The sequence below is a fragment of the Macrobrachium nipponense genome, chromosome 35 (genome assembly GCF_015104395.2).
Source record: "Macrobrachium nipponense isolate FS-2020 chromosome 35, ASM1510439v2, whole genome shotgun sequence".
Classification (NCBI taxonomy): domain Eukaryota; kingdom Metazoa; phylum Arthropoda; class Malacostraca; order Decapoda; family Palaemonidae; genus Macrobrachium; species Macrobrachium nipponense.
Genome location: NC_061096.1, coordinates 18,271,050 through 18,294,922, shown reverse-complemented (window position 1 = coordinate 18,294,922; position 23,873 = coordinate 18,271,050). Strand labels below are relative to the sequence as shown.

Genomic DNA, 23,873 nt, shown 5'->3' with positions numbered 1-23,873 from the left:
AAGATTATTGGTGAAATGGCCAAATACAGCCTCAGGGGAGTAATGAGTGCAATGCATCAAATGCAAAGTTTAGGTCTATGAACGCTGCACAAATGAAATTGCTTATTATGTATATATGTGACCTGTGCACAATGAAGTGTTAACTGATTTTCTTTGGTTTTAAAGGAAGTGATTCTTTTTATATTTTGTAACAATATACCCCATGGACTGTAACAACTTATGCGGGGCAAGTTGTATACAAAATGTTTTTCTGCTATTTTCTATTATATTACAGGAATTAAAAAGTATATAACCTTTTTGTTACATGAGTATGATTGCACATATAATAACCTTCTCACAGCATAAATTTGTTTAAGTTTCCTTCATTAGATAATGAATTAATTAAAGGTAAAAATGGTGAAATTGTAACAACTAGCCCCGGTCTCCCCTATACGATTGCTCGGTAAATTGTAGCGTGAGAGCACGGTACGGGATTGGTTAATAAATAAATTCTTAGTTGTCTTCTTTTGCGTCATCTCCAACTGCCTGGATTACGCAATGATTAATTTTAAAACTGTTAAGGCAAGTAAGTCTAATTCCTACAGTCAGTATAATTGAGTCGTCTCCAAACTCTGGAGTGCGTCCATTTTGCAGTAAAATATGTTTTAATACACGTTGGCACCTTCTAGCCTTCTTATTTATCATTATATAGTAATATATCAAACAGGTGGAGAGGAAGTCAACGACCATAAGTGGGGAACGAATCTTTGACAATGCTGATCCTTGATAATTGCTTGAAGCTCTAGCTAAGACTATTAATAACTCATTAACCTCTATGTAAGATGTATGTAATATCTGGGGATACGTTACCGACATGTTTGTGACGTTTTACTGTAGTGGAGTCGCACCCTCACTTCAAAGGAATGACTATGGGTGCGTCTACACCACAATAAAACTAATCAATGACACGTCGCACAGTGGTCCAGAATTGCCAAATCGTGGACAAAACTCTAAGGTGAAAACGATCCTAACTTGAAACCCAGTGTCTTGAACATCTATTCAAATTAATAAAATGCAGAATTAAACAAAGAAAAAGTTTATTCTAACGTTACATAAAGCTTTTGTATGTACTATTGGACCTTCTTAAATCACGAAAATGATAACACTAGTCATAAGAAAGGGATTTTTATAGTACTATAAAAAAATATTAAAACTATATATAGTATACAATAACAATTCATGAAAAAAAAAGAAATACAAGAGCACGATATTTCATGAAAAAAATTAAGAAATACGAGAGCACGATATCATTTTGACTTGACAGGAATTAACAAGTATAATTAAAAGAAATAAAAACTAGTGCTTTAGTGTCCCATACTACTTTCACAATCACAGTCAAAATCACAATCACTATCATCAGTCATGTTACCAACCATTATTGTCAGTGTCACTGGCAATATCATTATCACTGTCACTTTGCCGACCACCATTTCCAGACTGTTCGGTAGTGGGATTACTCATGAAAAGAGGTGATGCTTCAAGAAGGGAAAGGACTTCGGGTGATAAACGAGTCCTTTTCTTATGTTGTAATCCTCGTGGTCGCAGCTGGTCGCAAGAAATTTTTGCTGATTATGAAAGTTTATGTACTAAATATTGCCCATATGGCAAATACATTGGTGGATACGGTGGGAATACCTTTCAAAATCTGCAACAACTTTACCTATTAATTTCTATGTGCTTTGTCAGTTTCAGAATATATTGTCGCCATGTATGTATTGTAGTTATGTCATTAAAGGTATTCCTACTAACTTGAGGTAAAATTTCTTCACATATTAAAAAATATGAAGCTCATAAATATATACCTCAATATTTTTCCATCAGTTTATGACCCACTTAAACTTGCAACTTCGTCCTCTCTTGTTGCATTAACATCACTTGAATATAAAATACCGAAAAACATAATTAATCCATCAATCAGTGGAAATTGATTTTTGGCCACGAATTCGTGATCCTGGACCACTGTGCGTCGGTAACTTATTGCACAGCCAATACAAAACATTGAATAGGAGCTAATGACTTATTGGTCATTCTAACTTGTTCTTCATATGAAAAGGTTTCATCTACTGAATAATAATAATAATAATAATAATAATAATAATAATAATAATAATATAATACATGATTATCCAGTATTGGCCATAGGTTCGTTCGCCACTTACGGTAATTGACTTGTTTTCAACCAGTTTGTGATATGTGAGAGATAAAATATAATAAGCACACTTGTCGTTCTGTAAAAAAAGTAGATTAAAATCCCGCTGTATTTTGATAATATATTAAAAACGATATTGAAAACAAATAGTGCACAGAAAAGGAAAAAAGTAGATGCTGTCCTCATTGGGGAAGTACCTACTGTTAACTTAAAATGATGGGAACTACAAGTTTGTATTTGTTATCCTGTTATGTAATCCAAGCAGCCAACCTTAAAAAGATTATCAGGTTGAATATATATTATATATATACTATATATATATATATATATATATATATATATATATAATATATATATATAGTATTTAATAATTGTCGTTTTTCGAATAGCAATTTGGTAATGGCCGAAGATGGCCATTGAAAACTTGTTTTCTCCTCTCTTAACGTTTGTAACTTTCCTTCTTTTATTTTATTATTATCATACTGTTATTACCTGTTGGTCTTGGGACTGTAGTGAAATTTAACGTTTTTTATATTTTTCTCAAATACAGCGGGATTTTAATTTATGCAAGAGATAAGTTGCTACCGAGATTTACTGGGATATTCCTTAACAGTAATAGTTCACAAAACAGTAGCTTACGGAAGGCATGATAGATCAGGTCTATGGTTGCTAACAACATCAATACCTGCAGTCAGTCATTCAGGAAAATGGTAATGAAATCACGGAAATAACCTAATGTATACAGAAATACGTTATGCAGCATTGTGTAACAGCTGATAAATGGCTACCGAAAATCAACGTCTTTATTTATAAGATCACTGTAACATCGTTATGATACTATGACCGTACATTTTGTGTTGTAATTAAAGCTGTAAAAAAAATTTTATGTCTGTAACATTTATAAATAAGTTATTAGTTTTGAGGTATTTGTAAAATTATGAGAGAATTTTTTTTTTTTTTTTTTGCTACAGTACCCCTATTGATGTATATACTAAAATGTGTTTTACCATGTCTATTTGGTATGAAATTCACATTTTTTTAGTTTATAGTGTTTTATAATGTTGCACAATAAAAAAAAAATACCAGGCTCCTAACCCCAACTCCTCGACACCCATATTTTTTATTTCCAATAATTTCCGAAAATATTGCCACTCACAGCTAATAAAAGTATTGAACATTAACAAACATGTCATGGAATATATCAATAAGAATCCTAACAAACATATGGATAATGACTGATGATGATGATAATACGATGATTAATGTAAAAAAATACTAATATTGTCACTCACCTTCTATAAACTTTAATAAAGATGGAGTAAGTTAATAATAATCATAATATAATACACGTGCGAATAATGGTTATTGATGAAGGTAATGGCGATTAAAAATATTCCCGAAAAATTAATTTTGTCACACCTCGTTGTTAAACTTAAGTAAACATGATCTGTTAAAATAATCCTGACAAATTGGTGAATAATGATTAATGATAATGTTGATTAATGAATAAGCAATATTCATTAATGGATGAAAATGCATGCATGATGGCAAAAAAATTGTTTTACTCACCAAAACTTGAGAAGTTCTTGTCATGTTTATGATTTTTGTAAAGTAATTCAGTTGTATTAATTCATCGACAGGCAGGGTCATTAACAAGGAGTATGGGAAGCCGACAATAACTGAAAGAATAAGTCACAATTTATGTTTATAATGTACGGACCTAAAAGAGAGGCAAAGACAGGGCGGCAGGGCAAGCTAGCTGACAACACCACTCAGTCGTAGTCGCATCGTTTGGTGGTTTTCTTGGCACTGGAAGCCGAAGATATTGCTTCCCTGTCTTTTGCTTCTGTTCAACGTCAGAGACATCAGACACCAGGTCGCTTCCCATCAACAAGAGCTTTCGTGTGCCTCCCAAAAGTGTTGTTGGCATCCTTCTATACAAGGGTCAAAAGTGGTATGCTAATGGAGACCGAAAAATCCTGTAGTGTTAAGAGAACTGCAATTTGCATAGTACGTTCCACAGGCTGGAAATCACCACTAAAGGCGAGGGCACTTGTACTGGCTTCTAAACTGATGGCTGGCTTTTAGTGGCTGTTCATCACATTCTTTATTACTATCACTGTTATAGAGATGCATCCACTGGTCGTCTGTTGTGTCACAGTCAGTAAAATCGGTGGGTAAGGTAATATATTTCTTGCCATGCTATTAGCCTTCCCCTTCCCAGTTCCCTTTCTCTCATCAACAACACTGTCACAAACATCTCAGAAAGGGTTCGTAATCATCACAGTCACCATCACCTGAACGTGAAACATCCAAAATAGCTGTACCTTGACCACAAAGCCACTGTCACGCGAAGCTATTTTCCTTTTTGACATATCACACTATCCGGGGACGGCCGATCACATCGAACACTTCCATTGAACTCTACATTGTCTGAACTCATTGTAAAGGTAATATCATCCACCGATGATTGATAATATCCTCAGTAATAGCGATGAAGTTGTTTATTTACGAAGTCATCGTGTGAGTTCAATGAATACTAGATATTCCGAGGGCTAGCTGGTTCCAAGCAACAGTAACGACAGCTCTGATTGGCTGGTCCTCTACTAGGCATTTAACAGCTGTCTTGAGAACTTATTATTTAATAAGAATGCAGAATAACTCGTCTTAGCAACTCCAGAGGCATGTTCGTCGTTGCATACTTTAGACGAAAAACTGCATTAAACGCAATTTTCAACCATAATAGAAGAGGCCCTTAACACTATTCTATGCCCCATTTTCTCTAATGTTTCTGAAAAGGATTCCCTATCTAACCTGGATTCCGCTATGAAGGGAATAAAATGTTTCTCGAATCACAGACTCACATTTAAACAAAATCCTGATAGTTGACCATGTCGAAGGCTGCTCCAAAGTTAATTTGGACATTAGTATCTAGACTTAAATCCGCTGTCAATGTTGTCATGAGCAGCATATTTTTTTTTCGTGTAAGAATACTGACAGTCAGGAAGAGCTCTCCAGAATATGTGGTTTAAATTCAATTTCGTGTAACATCATCACTGAAATGACGATGTTTCGGCTATTGTAGTACTCTAATGCAACTCACTAACTCAAATAAGGTATTACTTGCATAATTCCTCTCATCAGGAAAAATGTTTTCCAAAACGACTCAAGGAAAATTGCTCAAGACTGCTTAAAGGGTTATGAGAAAAGTCCATCTGAATCTTTACATTCCCAGCTGTCCTGAACGGAAAGTGAATTGGCAAGAGGCAGTTGCGGATGACAGACATTAAGAATAAGGACCATCAGCTGAAGGCACTGCAGGCATGACTTAATCTTGTTTTTAATTATGAAGGAGTGCTGCAACAACCAGATTCAAGTGTACATTTGAATCATTACAGAAAGCGAGTCAGCATTTGCGTCGTTTTCAAGACCATTGATTGTTCAATGGCCAATTTTCGTCGTTGGCAACTCACACACACACACACACACACATATATATATAATATATATATTATATATATATATATATATATATAGTATATATATATATGATATATATGTGTGTGTGTGTTTTTTGTGTATGTATATGTATATACATATGCATATTATATATCTATATATAAATATATATATATTATATATATGTATGTTATATATATTACATATGATATATAATATATATAAATATATATTATATGTGTGTGGTGCTGTTGTGTTGGTGTATACAATTACTTATATATAGTATATATATATTATATATATATATATATATAAAACAATAAATTAAATAAAATATATATATAGATATATTATATATATATATGCAATATATATATAATATATAAAAATAATATTTATTATATAATATATATAATTAATATATTATAATATTATATAAATGTGCACATGTGTGTGTACTACGCTCTCCGTGGTTGTGCATGAATGTGAGCACGAACTGTGTCAGAATATGCGTAGTAAGAAAGGTAAGAAATGTGAAGGATGTCGAGATATGACAAAATGTATTAGAAAGGCTCAACCAGGCCAAAGAAGCGACCAGAGTGGCATTTTGGACGGTTAAATTGTAGGGCAAAATGACTGACGGACGAGAGGCTAGTAAAAGGTTATGTAATCTAGAACTAAGTGGAATAAAGGGACAGAAGGTAGCGGTTATATAGAGTGTTTTGAATAAGAGACTGATTTCTATGAAGCGAATATATTGATTGAAGAAAAAGGTAATAAAAAAAATGGAGTAATGCAGTATGCAGGGCAACCCTTATGTACATGGTAATAAAATTTTTGAACGTATTATTTTGAAAATAAGAAACAATGATCAGCTGTGCCATTTGTACCATTACAATTTAATAACTGTGGAGAGAATCTGATAAGGTCCATAAATAAATCGAAATGTGGCAAACAAATAAGACTAGAAACTCTTGATACATAAAAACTTATGTACTCCTACATACACACACACACACACACACACACACACACACACATATATATATATACTATATATATATATATATATATATTATATATATATATAGATATATATAATACTTTATATAAATATATAAATATATTATATTATATTATATATATATAATATATAGTATATATATATATATATATATATATATATAATATATATAATATATATATTGTAACGATGCCATTTGTACCAATAAAATTTAATAATTGTGGAGAAGAAAGCTCCATAAATAAATCGAAAAGTGGCAAACAAATAAAACTAGAAACTCGAGATATATAAATACTTGTGTACGCCTGCATATATATATATATATATATATATATATATATATATATCATATATATATATATATTGTAACGATTCCTTTAGTCATTTCCTTTAAATATTTTTCAAAGGTTTTATCCAATCTGAAGTGGCCAGAACCACAATAAATAATGCCCAGAGGGTGGAACCACCTGTGAAGCAATCCCCAACACAAATAGCATATAAAAGAGGGGTAAAAATACACCAACTTTCAATATTAGTATATTACAATAAATCTTACAAGAAGCTCCCGAAAAGTTCATTTTAATCAGAACAAGAAACTTTAGATATGCTTAAAAGCCTCACCCTATTCACCAAAACCCAAATAAAAAAAAATGTACACACAAACTTAAACCTAGTGATAAAATATACCATGATATTTACAAAAATCCAGTGCCTTTAACGTACAGCAAACATGATAATTTACTGGAAGCACAAGCTGCCAGGTTGCAGTCCAGGATTACCGGTGTGTCAACACAGATAAGGTTTGATGGCTGGTTTATTTCCAGAGCTGGCCCGTGCCAGCGACATCCACACAAAAAATGTGCAGGTGTTTAGGTCCTTAGTAACCAGCAGTAAGATAATCAGCGAGCAGAGTAAAGACTCTTCGAAGCCAGTACAGTTGGCCGTCAGCAGAGGAGTGCAGATAGACAGGTGGGGAAAAAAGGTACCTCAACAAGGCACCGGAGCAGAGGCGAAGGGTGGGGCGCCCTACAAGAGGGCACAGGCTGTAGAGGTGGCGCAAGGAATGCCTCCGCAAGGCACCGACGATTTAGAAGAGAGTCAAACAAGGGCAAGGCAGGGAGTTCCTCCCACAAGGCACACAGACAGATGAGACAGGTGTTCCACTCACGAAGTCTCCAGGCAGAAGAAAAACACTTCATGTTGACCAAGCAACACAGGTGTTACAAAGCTCATTTGCAAGGAACAATATGCTTACAACAAGCGCGTCCACCGTTAGTGAAGCCCTAAAAAGCGTTCCCTTCGTAATCCAGAACAGAATGCAAACTGGCGAGCTAAGCCTAAGTCCCGGCAAACTTCAACACAACAAAGGAAACGCAAACGACCAATAATTGCAAACATGAAAAATAAAAAGAAAACTCATGGGAGCTGTTCCAATACAAATAAAAAAAATATCCCGTGGTGGAGAAAAAGAAACCAAAATTAACTGTTCGTTCTCAAAACAAACACATTTACTCCAAAGGTCACGAAATTAATTACAAGTAATTATTAATATAATATAAGTATATATAAACGTATATGTGTGCATGTGTGTGTAATGCACACACATTAACAACCCCTTTCATCAGAGAGAGTTTCAGAGAGTAAAAATACCTCTCCTGAGGAATTCACTGTGCCTCCTTTGACCAAAAAGATGCGAGTTATGTAACTGGTACTTACTGCTTTGTGGCGAGCCGCGCTCAGAGCAGAAGAGAGCATTGTTTCGGACGCCTTTTCCCAAAATCGTCTTCGAGAATCGAAAAGTTAATCTCTTCTGTAAGCCATCATAGAAATACAATTTATAAAATTACAATATGCGTACATTTTATATTTTCATAGCTTCAGGTAATATAGATACACAACGCCTACATAACTACATACCCTCTATTACGTAATCCAGTATTATTGATCAAGTCTAGACGCAAACTTAATGGTACACAGTTTGACTGGAAGGCTGGAGAGCGAACTCAAGCAAGGTATAATAAAAAAGTCTGCCATAAAAGAAAAAAAAAGTAAGGAAGGCGCAGTTCCTGTGGTTTCCACTTTCCTCTCCCACACTCTGAAAGAAAGCCGGCAATATGCTTCTGAAAATTACGCGGATAAAACTCTAGGCACTGGTTGAAACCCTTCCGTGAGCCAATTTGAATTGTTGCGTGAAGGATGGCGATACAGAAAGAAATGTTGCAAGAGTTTGAAAAATCCTTTTCGGAGACTTTCTCTTACCCATGTTCTTTCTGTTGTACTTCTCTTTCTGCAGAATAATCGAGACAGGGCATCTTGGGGAATGCAAGGGACGCTCTCTCTCTCTCTCTCTCTCTCTCATCTCTCTCTCTCTCTCTCTGGGTTTTGATGTCCCGTTTTTGCAAAGGGAAACTGGTCGAACTGATGTAGGCCATTTAGAATAGGAAAGGAAATGTGCCTAAAAGGCTTTTAATGGATACGAACAGCAAACGTTTTATTTTCAAATCACAGGCGGCATTAGTAGTTAATATGATGCTGGCAATATGCTTTAGAGAATGAATTTTTCAAATTATTTTCTCGTTTTGTAGGTAGGATATCAGTTTCTCAAATATAATGACAGGTTGGAATTGAGAGAGAGAGAGAGAGAGAGAGAGAGAGAGAGAGAGAGAGAGAGAGAGAGAATGATGTACGATTTGTCGGACCACCGAGCACTCTAATCTGATCTCTCTCTCTCTCTCTCTACATTAGCCGTAACGCACAACTCTCTCTCAAAACAATGTACTTAACTCACTGCTTATGCCAACTGTGGCATGCTCAGTTCAATCTTTCCTATGGGTTCGGGAATCGAGCACTGGCTACTCAGCTTGTGATTTGTGCGCATTTACCATCACACCACGAAGCCAGAGAGAGAGAGAAAGAGAGAGAGGATTGAAGCATTCATTATTTGGGTCTTAAATTTCAAAAGGACTGGTGAACGTATCTATTGAATCCAAAAACCAAACAAAACGCTTAACCTAGCGTTACAGAAGTGAGAATGGATCTACAATAGCTCCAGTGAATACTTCTGACCCTCTGACAGATGAATGTTCTTTGAGTCGGGTTTTATTCTCGTTCTTAGTTCTGCAATAGCGGATAAGAGCTGGACTTAATCTGTTCCTAACGCTGGTGCACACATCGGCGTAGGAGAGAAGAAACTCCTCTAATCATTTTCACTTCAAATTTTAAAGTATCTCAGAGGAAATTTTCTCCTAGATGAAAAGGATCCGAAAAGTTAAGGATTCATGGTATGGGTGTCATACTACGCTCCGTTGAATATCCATTGTGCTTCTGACCTCAGCAGTGAATCTGGTACCTAGTGTTTAAAATACGGTTTGCGAAATGGTCGTAGGTCTAGCAACCTCATCCCAAAAGAATTGCCGAAAACCTGAAGGATAACGTTTCCTAGGAAAAGATGTATATATATATATATATATATATATATATATATATATATATATATATATATATAATGTTTTATATATATTGTATATATATACTCTCTCTATCTCTCCCTCTCTCTCTCTCTCTCTCTCTCTATATATATATATATATATATAATTATATATATATAAATATATATATATATATATATATATATATATATATATATATATATAGATATATATATATATATATATGCATACTTACCCAAACATTCTCTACTGCATTTTCATAAAGCTGCCCTCTAATGAGTAAAACTTTGTGCTATTTTCTCTTGAGCTTAGAAATAAATCAGAAATATTAATAAATCAAGCTGTGGGAACCCATTAATGTCAATTAACAACTGTACAATAAGTCGCATTTATCCGTTCTCTTGTTTACTGAACGTGGTTATTTTGTCGAAATTAATTTCCACATCATTAAATCTTGTCTTCATTAAACTCTCTCTCTCTCTCTCTCTCTCTTAATAGTAATGGAATTTTCATGGCCGTGTATTCTGAATATTCTCTGAGAATTTCAAGTTTAGATTTAAAATTCTCTCTCTCTCTCTCTCTCTCTCTCTCTCTCTCTCTCTCTCTCTCTCTCTCCTCAGTGGGCGCTTTTGTCTGTGGAGGCGTTTATCCCGGGACTATATATCATTCACAAACCGAGTTTGATGTGAAATGTTTTGCCAACTTTTGGCTGGAAATGAAATCTCGTGATATTTTGATGGCTCTCCCAGGTGTTAGTGAGCCTTTTTGGCTGAAGAGCGAAGCACCGGAGATAGAGATCCCTCGGTGGCAGCGCAGACTTTGCGGTGTTTGCGTTGCGCGTTCAAAGAATTTTCCCCGAGCAAATCTGCAAATATGATGTCACTCAGCTTTAAAGGAAGTCGAATGAACTCATTTGGGGGTAATGAATTGAGCGAGACAAATGACAGAAATGGATTTTCAAAGTTTCCTATATTTTATTCGTACTCAGTCCTCATTTTTATAAATGCACCATTTAGTGAGCGCCAACGGAATCTGGTTTATAATGTTAATCAGTACTTACAGTGAAAACGAAGGTTAAAGGAACCAAGAAATTGAATAATCTGTTCATTTTACCTTGAAGTTAATCAGGAATATCGACTGGAATTCTTTACAAATAGAGACATCGGAATGTGCATGTAAAACCCTGTGTATTAAAAAATTGCAAATACTGTTTCGCAGTATAAAGCTCTTTCAGTAAATCCTAAGTATTTTGTATCATTTTCACTTGCTAAGCAATAGTCTTTGCCTCCCTGTGTATCTTCAGGCAGACTAGTATATATATTATATTATCGGAAAGTCGTGCGTGTGTGCGTGTGTGTGTGAAACACTAAGTAAGAGAGACGGACGTAAAGACTGTACACACACCCGTTTATTCACAAGGCCTTTTGGAGGCGGCCCTTCTAGTATATTACGTCATACATGAAGGGGGAGGGGTTATCTGTATGATGACGTTTTTCTAACCTCTGTTAGTGTGCCTGCTCAATATGCTTTAGTCTGCACTCAGTTTACTCTTATAATTACCTTAATTATTAACATCAGGCAATAGTGCACATTTTGCCAGTTAGGTCTGGGATTCAAACGTCATCTGCCAAAATACCAACCTTATCCGATGCTTTGCCAATATTACTTTGGCGAAAAACAGTTGGACACGGCAGCTGAGAAGCAAACTCGTTTAGATAGATGTCTCTCTAATGCTAATGGCTATCAATCAAATCCATTTCATGTAATATACTGTCTTATGGACTTGCCTCTGCAGACCTTTTGAATTCCTATAAGGAACTGCCATTCACAGGTTATGCTCTCTTTACGTTAGTTACGTTCATGACGTCTATATTGCATAGGGCTTGTTTTCTTACCCTTTATAAAATGGAAAATGGCAATTTCTTCTTTTAAAATTTCAAAGCATTATTTACCATCCCCACCAAAAGAAGGGTCACACATACTACTTTTTTTTCTTTTCTTTTTTTGCCGAGTTCTGTTGAAGTCTCAAAGTATTCCCCAATAGCTTTCAAAATTTACGATTCTGGTGACATGTAAGCACACACCGCTGGTTGCAGGAGAGGGCTCTCATTTCTCGACTTTCGTTCCATGGAGGTCCGTAAACTCAGCAACAATAAGCCGAGCAGATGTCAAGAACATACAACACTAAACAATAGACGTGTTACGTTAATTACACTGACATTTCCTGAAAATGAATGCCCTTCAAGAACAGTTAATTCTCATACGAAAATCTTCCTTAATTTTCACTATAGAGATGGGGGCTAAACTACTTAGTTTCTGACATCGTATCTTGGGCAAATGATTCAGTAAAGATGGCTGGGTTAGCAACATTATCACAAACCAGTGCACCTTTAGCTGTCGCACCATACTAAATTGTCCTATGAGACTTTGTGTCATTTTGTATGAATGAGCTGGATCACATTGATAAATAAGGGCCTGCCCTGGTTATGTTCCATCACTGAAGTTGCTGTGAAAAGCAGCATCGAATTGCAATATACAATTCAAAATATAAAATGCAAAAAGTTTAAACCCAAATCTGTCAGAAAACAAGTTTACCACACCCCTGAACAAATATGAAATGTGGGTCTAACATAGATAATATAAATTATTTAAGGCAATTGACAATTTTAGTTGTTAACCCTAAAACTGGCTATAAGCAAAAAAGAATAAACGAAACTTATTCCTAAGATTACATACTGCATAAGCCGGCCTGCAACTTTCATTCATGGCTCTTTATTAGCTGTAGCTGTAACATATATCCTTACAATGTTTGAAAGCAATTAGCCAAAAGTTACCAGAATGAGTAGCCAGGGATTTAAACCTGACCTAATTCTAACATTCTATAATAACGATGTAAGTGGATCAGTGCACTAAAATAGCACAAGATCAATCGAGACCTATTTTATAGAATTATAAAAGAAAATAATCCGAAGCTTCAGTGTAGAAGAGATATGTTGGCATTATGCTATAAGGTCATGCTTACCTGGGCAATCGACGAGCTTACAGAATTATCCAATAATAAGAACTTGCTCCTGAGACCACTTCAGGTTATGTTTGCATGGAAAATTGTATGTACTAAATGTTATATTGACTTTAGTGTTGGTATTTTTATTCAACGTACATCCCAGATCCGTAAGAATAGTTTGTTAAACTTTCAAAGAGGACGCACTTGCTGTGGATACCTTGCAGCTGTTTGGTATGCGAAAATTTGTTTGGACAAAATAGTGACTGTTCATTACTTTGATGGCTTTGTTTCAAATTAAGGTCATACTAACGTAGTTCTAATTTCTGAAATATCAACTTTACATATATATATATATAGTATATATATATGTAATGAAATTATATGTTTTAATCTCTGCCATTTCATACATATATATATATATATATATATAATATATTATATATCTATATATATCATCATATATATATAATAAGATAAATATATATATCATTATATATATATATATACATATATATATATATATAATATATAGTATATATATATGATATATATATACTATACACGTATGTATGCACATATATATAATATATATATATATATATATATATATATATATATATATATATATATATATATATATATATATATATATATATTATATATATATATATATATATATTTATATATTTATGTGCATACATACGTGTATATATATATTATATATATATATATATATATATCTATATATATATATACTATATATATATATATATATATATATATATATATATATATATATATGTATATATATATATATATATATATATATCTATATGTATGAAATGGCAGAGATTAAAACATATAATTTCATTCCGTTTACCTTTGTGTTTACACTTCTCAAATGGAAAATTCTGTATTCCTAAGAAATGATACAACTCTCCAGTGTAATGAACCATCATGTGTTAATTATTCAAATTATGTTTTGGGATCATTTTACTAAATCTTAGACGTTAACTTTCGTACGTCATCAGGAAGAGAGTTAACTAAATCACTTGTCCAGTTGTGGATTTAAAATCAAGATAGAAAAACGAAAATGAATTTATCGCCACCCTATCCTTTCTTCTAAAAAGTTCTGGTGCAAAGTTAATGGACGATAATCGAAGCCACTTTTAAAGATCGAATTTTTATCCGATAAGAAAGGAGATGTTGCTTCTTCAAAAGATATTTAAATAAAAATGTCTCTTCATAAATTTATAACGAGTTTCAAATTCAGACTGCCCATCGGGTAACCAACCGAATAATATATGCTATTTCAGTGATGGAAGATTGCTGATATCAATATTGATGGAAAAAGAACATTTCATTCCTGTCTATCTATCTATTATATATCTATCTAACTATCACTTTAAACATTATATATATATATATATATATATATATATAATATATTATATATATTTATATATATATATATATACATACCATTACATATATTATATATATATATAATATATATATATATATATATATATTATATATATATAGTATATATATAGGCTTAAAGGTATTACATTGTGTTTCAAACGTAATTTCTGGCCACTCAGAGTCGGAACAGTTCAAGTTATGGTCTCTCTCTCTCTCTCTCTCTCTCTCTCCATCACACACATACACACACACACACACACACATATATATATATATATATATATATGTATATATATATATATGATATATATATATATATAAAATAAATGTAAGTGTGTGTGTGTGTGTACGAGAGAGAGAGAGAGAGAGAGATGAGAGAGAGATAGAGAGAGAGAGAGAGAGAGAGAGGACATAACTTGAACTGTTCCGCCCCTGAGTGGCCAGAAATTACGTTTGAAACACAATGTTATCACTTTAAACCTACGGCGTTGAACTCCGGCCAGTCGCTGCTACTGAATAGCTTGGTTGGATCATTTCCAAGTCCTGTTTTCGTTTTAACTCTGATATAGTCGGTAAGCTCATCTTTTTCCTTTCTGGAAGCTCCTCCATATCTACAAAAATTTGATACAAATATTTAATGCGGGGAATGAAGAATCTGGATATCTTCTCCAGTGTTGCAAAAGATTTTTTTTTTTTTTACTTCAAGAAAGTTTGGTTATTCTCGTAAGAAAACAGATAAGAAGTCTGGATTCCATCTCTGTAACTTTTTGTTCAGACACAAGTGAGCAGGTTTTCCTGGAATTGTAGCATGATCATCGACTTTCCTTAGAGTACTTTCTTTGCACTGCTCTTTCCGCGTGGGAGAAAGAACGAGAAAAAGAAAAGAAAAAAGAAAACATCTAGCAAGGAATATAAATGAGACACTAAAGTTATCGAAAAACTGTTGATGAAAACATTTGCACGGTGACTTACGACCACATTTTCATGGTTTTCACAGCAGTTTCTGTGGGGAATTAACGCCTCGTCCAGAACATCCAGATTTCATCTTGTTATGTTCCTCCGACCTCTGGAAGAGCCAAGGGAAAAAAGTAAAAAAAAAAAATCGACTCATAACTCTTGCTTAGGTAATTTTAGGTCGACCATACGTCCGTCCATAACTCTTGAATGATTCTTTTGAATATCGGGAAATATCATGCACAGTTTTCTTCCGTTAGCTTGTGTAAAAGTTCAGGCATCATACACACACACACAAACACACACACACACACACACACACATATATATATATATATATATATATATATATATATATATATATATATATATATGTGTGTGTGTGTGTGTGTGTGTGTGTGTGTGTGTGTGTGTGCGTATCTATGTGTGTACATGTATATATACGTATATATGCCTAAACTATGTTTTTATACTTGGAATGCATAAACTGCATGGAGGGCATAACAAAGGAAAAAAAGGTATTGGAAATACTTTCCAAGAGGAACTTCATTGTCGGTTTGAAAAGCTAAATATCTATAAGTATATTTGGAAAGGTGAAAATACTGACGGGAACAGGGTTAGCGTTTATATACATGTTCATATATGTGTATGCATAAGATATATAATGATGGATAGATATGTGTGTTTATGAGTATGTGTGTGAGTGTGTGCGCGCGCGTTTTATGCACGAAGTGTGTGAGGTTAGTAAATTCAAAACTGACTGCTTTTATAAGTGAGATAAACAATACTGCCCCGACTCTTCTGCCCCAAGAAAGTAACAAAATCAGAGGAATGCCAAGTACCAGGCGGTGAACCCTTTTGCTACGGCGAGATGACTTCTACATGACAGATGAACCCGAATGAACTTATTTTAACTAGAGGCCAACTGCAATCACTTATATTACATCAATCGAACCGTGAATGACGGCTACCGAGGTGGTAGGTAGTAGATAATACTAATAGGACATAGATGGCTTTTAAAGTACCAGCTTACTTTTAGAGAGCTGTGGGAATCCCATTGCGAGGGTATACACTCCCAATACGGCAGACGCGACACTTCGCCTAAAACCTCAGGCAATCAAACTAAACTTTAAACTCTTGTTTATCAGTTTGTGTGTGAGAGAGAGAGAGAGAGAGAGGAGAGAGAGAGAGAGATAGAGAGAGAGAGAGGAGAGAGAGAGAGAGAGAGAGAGAGAGAGAGAGAGAGAGAGAGAGAGAAATTCGGAAGAATTACTCGGAATTCATTATTTGGAGGAATCGCCATTCAGTGCAAAGTTTTAATTACTGTGCATGAGTGAATAGTATTAATAAATTTGATATCGTTGCAGTTCTTTTAATTATCGGTCCTACATTTCATTTTGCAGCTTACGCATTTAGAGTAATATTCGAACCATTGATTATAATTCATTTCGGGAAGCATTGTTTCGTATTGCGGAAAATATGAATTGCTTTATTTTCTATCTCTCTGCCTATCATTCTCTGATGTATCTGTCTGCTTGTGTGGCTCTGCAAAGGACAGGTCTCAGTATGAAATGGAAAATGTTTTATGGTTCATTGCTAAACGTTCTTCCTTTCTTAAAATAGAAAACATTATTTTCATTTTATTTTTCTGAGAAAGTAAAGATGGTTTTATCAAGCAATAGAGCATTCTGACAAGAAACGTACAACTTGAGACATTTTATACCCTATTTACGTAAAGGTGATAATGTCCTTGTTTTGAAATAACACGATTTCATATGAAATTTTATGAGGGTTGCACTAACCTGAATGCATTACCTTCATACTTAATACATAATTACAGGAATGGAGGGAAATTTTTTAGCAGATCATGACAAGAAAAGACTTCGTATCATGTGCTCTTTACTAATTAATTTCTTGTGCACTGCTTTAAGAATGTCACTGAAAAAATACTTTTTGGCCATTTCGTTTGCATGCGATAGATATGAGCTTAGTAAAATATCATAAATTAGAAATAAATCTGTTCTTCTATTTTCCCCTTGGAAACATTTATGCAGTAGCTCTCAAGTCGTCAGCAGTTGGAGTAAGTGGAAACAACAGCTAAAACTGGATGATACAGAAATGACTAACCAGATTAGCACTTCTTTTGTACACTCTCAGCGAAAACTCTGTTAAAACTTGAACTTCGTTGTCACGGAAGCTCTCATGGATTCGAATTAACCTGGCAATGTATACTATGGATCTATCGAGACATTCTCTAACTCGACGGATTATTGAAAAGCTATTTGTGGAGGTGGGCGGTGGAGGGGGAGCGGGTTACTGTTGGCCGGGATTGGGTGTCTTCCTAGTTTTTTGCCAGTCTTGTTTTCAATAATATTAAAACTGTCATGCTCATCTTCCATTTACATTCCTATTGCTGAATTCCTTCTCCGATCGTGAGAAATTCATGAACAGAGTTAGCCCAGTCAGTTCAAATATAATCTTAGATTCCACGTTCTCAGTTTTGCATATTATAGCGGCATACGTTAGTGACATACATGGAAATGAAAAATTTATTCCCTTGGAGGCGCCTGGCCTATTTAAAAAATAAATAAATAAACTGAAAAATAAAATAACAAACTTTTATCCAAGTATTTATTTTCAAGGATATTTTTCAGATTCGAAATAAGATTTTTTTTAATGTCTTTTTTTTTTCTGTAGCAGCACAAAATGTAATTTCACTTTATCATAAAAATGTTGAACAAAGCTGATGCTAGAACGATAAGGATGATAGGGGTAATGATAATTTGATGGAAAATCTACACACACGGTAGCCAACAGCAAGTCATTGCCTCATAAATGGCTGCAGTAGTTGACTTACTGAAGCATATAAAAAGCCAAATTCTATTATAACCCTTCACAATTCAATAGTTCTTCAGCAGAACCTTAAGGATATTACTAGTGAAAAACAATCTATTTACACGAGAAGTAATGCACTAGGCAAATCCTTCTTTAGTAAGAATCCATAAAAATGGTAAAATACTGTCTTCAATAATTCAGACAGAGCTTACATATGCACCCAGCACTATGCATAAAAGACGGAGAGTCGGTTACGTGCAATGGCAGCTCACAAACAACTATTATCCAACATGAAATTTCTAGCTCTAAATATTCTTATCACATCAAGGAATTAGTGTAAGATTAAATTTCTCATATAACGTAAAGCATAATAAATGTTTTCATTACTTCATCTGTAACGGATATAATGCTGCTACTCAGAGCGTTAGTCGGGTTATTACCCTGGTCGTAGTGGCAATAAAATGAGTTCTTAGATCAGCGTTATGTCTTACAATTCTTATAATATTCCCACCGACAATAATGTCAGTAACACTTCCTTTCTCTTCTTAAATTCATGGAATAAAAGGAATGCTTTCAAACGTACTAAGCCCTTTAACATTAAAAGAATAGATTATGCTTCACAAACAGAAAGCCCTTTCCTTTTCGTCCATGGATTAAAATTTAGTGACTGTAGTAGTTATTGGAAAAGATCAAAGTATGTTGCTTCAGTGCCCCCAGAAAACATGTTGGTAGAAAAGAAAGAGAGGAGAGAGAGAGAGAGAGAGAGAGAGAGAGAGAGAGAGAGAGAGAGAGAGAGAGAGAGAGAGTATTCATATTGTGTGAAATTGTAATTTATTGCGTTCAGGGTAAAATGAATATTAATCTGAATTTAGTACTTCCTATAGTTAACAAAATCTAGAACATTTATAAAGTTTTAAAAGTAAAGAATTACTAGAAAACTTTCAAATATTCTCTTTTCTCGATATGATGACAATTTATCAAATAAATGCAAAGTTTAGCATTCGCTATTGTTATCGTTACGGTAAGACGGGAGAAACATAGAAAATGGAATAAATGTCAATAATAACCAGAGGTAATGAATGTAGAGAGTAATTAAAGGTCAAATAATCTTGCTACAAGTGAATTGGAAAATGATACAGTAGATCGTGTTTCATTCAAGATCTTAGCGTGTAGTGATCTTAGTTTCAGTTGTAGACAGTCATTTCATAGTAATGTCCCGTTGCTAAGGTATATTAAAATTTGAGCTAAATAAAACAAAGTGAAGAAAAAAGAAAATAAAGAGGGTCTTTCCATTTATCTTTGTTCTCATATTTTCAACATTATGAAGCCAGGTACCTTGAAATTTTTCAATACCATATTCATTTATTTCATCTGATTACTATTAATATTTATTTTCTTTGCGTGCTTCCTATAGCAATAGTGAATACTAAACTTTGCATTTAAATGATATTATATCGTATCAGGAACACAGAACATTTTTTTTTATTTCACCAGCAATTCTGTAGTTTTGAAACTTTATAAATAATTTTGATTTTGTTGAATATATGAAGTTCTAATTCAGATTTGTATTCATCAAACTCTGAATGCACTATAACATAATTTTCACCCAGTTTGGGTACTCGCTCTCTCTCTCTCTCTCTTGCACCATGTTCCATTTCTAAATAATGAAGCAACATACTTTGATCTTTTCCAATAACTGCTGTAGTCACTAAATTTTTCAAAACACTGATGTGATTACTATGAAATCTGTAGCAATTAATATTAATCTTTATGCACGAATACAATCAATAGGGGAACATTCAGGATGATCTTAACCTTGTGTACCAGCAATATTACGACCACGTCATGGAAAATATTGGACCCGAACGTTGCCTTTAGTACAGAGCTGTAGTCGTCAGTGAATGTACATAAACTTGTTCTTTCCCACCGTTATCCCTACATTAAGGGGTCGGTTGCCTGATGCGCATTCTCCACTGGCTTCTGTCAAAGGCACAATCCTCCACCAAACCTCTTCTTTCCATATCTTCCTTCACTTTATCTCTCCATCTAATTCTCTGTCTCCATCTCGATCCTCTTCCTCTAACAGGTTCCTCCCAAGCCCTCTTCACTCCCTCCTCAACACATGCCCATACCATCTCAATCGTGACTCTCTTATCACCACTGTAATTTTTACAAAGCCTGCCCTTCTTTTTATTTCATCATTTTCCAATCTCTCAAGCAGCGATATTCCCATAATACACCTCAGCATTCTCATCTCTGTTCTCTCAGTGAATGTGCATAAACTGCAACTCCTCAAACTTCTGTCATATTATTCCATAACAGATTATGAGTTTTACCATATCTATATTTTGCAGCACAATGAATGATAATTATTTAAAGGTAATAGTCTTTATCAGTGCTGAAATTCACTGCAGTCAAAACCTTGTCAGCTATAATTGTCTGTATTTATATTTGACTGTCAAATGAACGTATTTAACATACTGAGATGGAATTTTACTATGACCAAGTTAAAACTAAAAGCGTCCTAGAAATGTAGAGGACTCTGAAAACTGCAAAAAAATCTTGTGATTTATTTTGATGATAAACCTAATTGTAAATAGTTTTTTGGTTTCTTTTACTATTCGCTTTTCAAGCATTCGGATTTTTGTTGAACCTGTACGATTGTTCTGTTTAAAAAAATATATTCATACTTGTACCATCAGCAAAAATTTTTCAATCAGTTGCGTCATATTTGAAACTCCTTATCATCGTCATTACATTGAAGACATCTTGAATGACCAGCTGTCGTAACAATACTTAAACTGTATTATGAACGTTAATAAATTGTTGCGTTGCTTCCTGTGATGAACATCTTCCTCTCATAGGAGATTCGCATATTTTGAAACTAACTAAAATTGCTAGCATGATGTAACAGCAGCTCTTGAAGTAGTTAGTGCAAATCTTAGATGTCATGTACGTTCACGTGACCTTTCAAGCTCTCCTAACGCTAGGGAAGGTCATTCATCACACATTCTCTCTTCCTCTCCGCTCTTTTTCTCTCCTCTTCTCGTATCTTCTCGCAAGGGGATCCGGCTGGAGTATAAAAGTTATTTATAAACAGCTCTCAAATCCCGTAGATTTATGCAACCGTTCACGGGATATCGCCTGGATACGGAAGAGCCAAAGCGTGACTTGAAATCCAGCCGTGCGCGCAGCCGCCCCAAAAACTCCTTTTGTTAATCTCCCTTTATTTGGCCGAGTTTAACCTCCGCGAATGTAGCTTCATTCCGCTCTCATATATCTGGGAAGCGGATGGATGCTCACTGTACCCTAAATGCATTATTCAGACCCGTTTTGGACTGGAATTACTCTCTCTTGACCTGCCTCTTCGACGATGTGCGTACGTGCCATGCTGGAAGGCTTCCAGGACGAATTTCTTCGCGGGACTCCCTCTCTTCAGTTGAGACGAATCCCAAACATTGTTGGGTGATATTGGGATTCCTGCCGTGCCCTGCACACCTACTGGAAGTGTTCTGGACTGCTGCTACTTTGTCTTGGTCGCCATTATCCCGCCCTGGATTTGTGCTTGTCTTGTTGTTCCTTCTTTGCCGTCCTTCTCTCTCGCTCGCGTGTTTTGAGGTAAATGGAATTCGGGCCCTAAATACAACCAATTTTGTTTATACGATGATAACAGAGAGAGAAGAGAGAGAGAGAGAGAGAGAGAGAGAGAGAGCGCTAAACTGTCAACACCGATTTACCGTTTAAAGAAATCGTGATGTTTTATTTGTTCATATACTGCAAATAACCCTTCTTAATCTTATAACATCTAAAGTTATCGAATGGGAAACTGACTTTTTTGTTTTAAAAAAATGAGACGTTAGAAATACACAAGAAACTAAAGTTCGACATCCGACACCCAGATCTCGATTTTTAACGGTACATCCCATTAGACCTACATTCGATATCTGCAATTAGTTTGCAAAATTCGAGGTATCCGACACTTTCAAGTTTAAGCAAACATTGTGTTTTAAAACTGTAACGCATTTCGGGATAAATGCTCATTCTCTCTCTCTCTCTCTCTCTCTCTCTCTCTCTTGAAAACCGTTAGACCCAAATGAACGATGTCTTGGCATTTTATAATGGAATTCTGTATCGGAGAAACAATACATTAAGTTACCTTTTATGATCAGCCTCATTTTACTAATTTCATGGGAAGAGATTCGTTTTTGCTGTCATGCAAAAGAGAATGACCAGCGTTCAATCACAATGAAGATAAATGACTTGGGCTCTTTTTGCATTTTTTTATCTAATGAGGGAATTAAGTACCTGGCATTTAGGATTCTATAGTGGCTGGCAGACAGGGTCATAAAGCTGGCAACTTTATCCCAAGAGATTTACTGAATACGGGAAACTCAACATTTCCGACAGCCACCCGTTGGAGTTGAAATTATTCACACACACACACACACAACACACACACACACACACATATATATATATAAATATATATATATATATAATATATATATATATATATATATATATATATATATATATGTGTGTGTGTGTGTGTGTGTGTGTGTGTGTGTGTGTTATATATATATATATATATATATATATATATATATATATATATATATATATAAATATCGAGCTACAATGTCCTTTAATATCTAATTCGCTCTACCTCGGAATTAATATATTTTCATATATGCTTAACCGAAGGGGAATTTTTTCTCGATAATAGATTTGCCTGGACCAGGGCGCGAACCTATGATCCTTTTCAAACCCAGGAACCTCTCGCGGTGTGTAGTAGGTAACGCTTCACTGACGTTCCTGGGTTTGAAAGGATCCATAGGTTCGCGCCCTGGTCCAGGCAAATCTATTATCGAGAAAAAATTCCCCTTCGGTTAAGCATATATGAAAATATATTAATTCCGAGGTAGAGCGAATTAGATATTAAAGGACATTGTAGCTCGATATTTGTATATGAATCACGGAAATGTGATATGACTTATATATATATATAATATATATATATATATAGTATATAGATATATTATAATATATAAACGACCACTATATAAAAGTTATTTGCGTGTGCAAGTGGGTGTGTGTTTCCTATGCGCGCACGCGCAAAAACACACGCGAAGATGAAAGGATCCTGGGAGTGCAGAGGTCTTTCGTGGAGTTCATTCCACCGTTTCCAGCACATTAGCTACGAAAGCGTCTCATATCTTTATATACAGGCTATCTACGAAGTCAACCGACAGCAGAAGGACGGGAGATAACAGGTGTAGCTCTAAATGCTGACGACAGACGACTTAATGCTATCCTAAGTTGACTCTCATACTAAGTCTGAATTGGATTAAATTGAACATAGAGTTCAGGCCAATGGGCATGTACTGGGACCTATGAGGTCGTTCAGCGCTGGAAAGGAAATAGAGAGTAGGTAGGTTTAAAAGGTTTAACAGGAGGAAAACCTCGCCGTTGCATTATGAAACAATTATTAGGAGTGGGTGGACAGCAAGATGGAGGAAAGATAATATGAATGGA

The 23,873-nt window shown here is 34.7% G+C and overlaps 1 long non-coding RNA gene across 2 annotated transcripts in view; it reads right to left on the bottom strand.

Moving 5' to 3' along the window:
- Positions 1-15,497: 15,497 nt before the first annotated feature.
- The window catches only part of LOC135208448 (uncharacterized), an 86,487-nt gene continuing 78,111 nt past the window's right edge, over positions 15,498-23,873 (bottom strand). For both annotated transcript variants that reach the window (XR_010313165.1, XR_010313166.1), the window contains exon 3: positions 15,498-15,615. This is a non-coding gene — a long non-coding RNA (uncharacterized LOC135208448). The remainder of the gene's footprint in view (positions 15,616-23,873) is intronic.